The 1,106-nt window shown below is 49.5% G+C and overlaps 1 pseudogene; it reads left to right on the forward strand.

The window, feature by feature from the left end:
* The first annotated feature begins 513 nt into the window (after nt 1-513).
* On the forward strand, nt 514-631 carry LOC126185914 (5S ribosomal RNA; annotated as a pseudogene).
* The last annotated feature ends 475 nt before the right edge of the window (nt 632-1,106 follow it).

Here is a 1,106-nt window from a genome sequence, read left to right on the forward strand (position 1 = left end):
GCTCCAGATGCCGAAAACACATCAAACAGGTGTGCCCACGCAGCATACTAACCTCCCAGAACAGAAATCTTCCTTCGTTTTTCGTTCCAGTGTCGGACACGTCGACACTGAAGAACGCTGACAGCAACCTCCAATCAGCACCAGTCACCCTAGAAGCCAAGGAGGCCAGCCTTTCGATGATCCTGGTGCCCACAACAGTTGACATCGACAGCAGCGCTCTGGGACCTCCAGTTCCGCAGTTCACTAGCTGGGATATCTTCATAACATGGAACTTCGAGTTGTGTCACGCCCCCTTGTCCATTGGCAGGGGAGGCGAGCGAATGATATGTCGATGCTTTTCGCCCTCTCACATATCACTCAGTCATACGCCAGCATCAACTGGGTGCCTCCACCACAAGCAATAAAGGCCACTTCCACAGATGACAGTCAGAATGCTTCAAGTGCCCGCCTGGTCAGCAGGGGGCAGCAAGAGCACCAAAAGATATTCCTGGCCAGTCCCTGTATGGCATTGAGGCCAACGGCCTTACTGAAGTGGTAACACCGGTTCCCGTCAGATCACGGAAGTTAAGCACTGTCGGGCTAGGCTAGCACTTGGGTGGGTGACCATCCGGTCTGCCGAGCGCTGTTGGTAAGCCGGGTGCACTCAGCCCTTCTGAGGCAAACTGAGGAGCTACTTGATTGCGAAGTAGTGGTTCCAGTCTCATAAACTGACATACGACAAGGAGAGCTGTGTGCTGACCACATGTCCCTCCATATCTGCAACCAGTGACGCCTGTTTCATTGTGAATTCAGAACATAACTTCGTTATTGAACTTTTCCTTCAGCAAATCAAGCCTGTATTGTGACTTTTGGTGAGAACTAAACTTAATAATGCAGTGTCATTCTTTTGATGTAATGCAAACTCCAGGAAGGAGACTTTACTTTGCTTGTTTACTAATAAATTTTATATTCATTGTTTATCAGGGCCTGAGGTAATGGGCGCCTCGAAACGCACAGTATATATCATGTGCACACAGCTCATAGTAAACACTGAAGAGCCAAAGAAACTGGTACACCTGATTAATATTGTGTAGGGCCCCCGCTAGCACGCAGAACTGCCGTAACAC

This window comes from Schistocerca cancellata, chromosome 4, assembly GCF_023864275.1.
Source record: "Schistocerca cancellata isolate TAMUIC-IGC-003103 chromosome 4, iqSchCanc2.1, whole genome shotgun sequence".
Classification (NCBI taxonomy): Eukaryota; Metazoa; Arthropoda; class Insecta; order Orthoptera; family Acrididae; genus Schistocerca; species Schistocerca cancellata.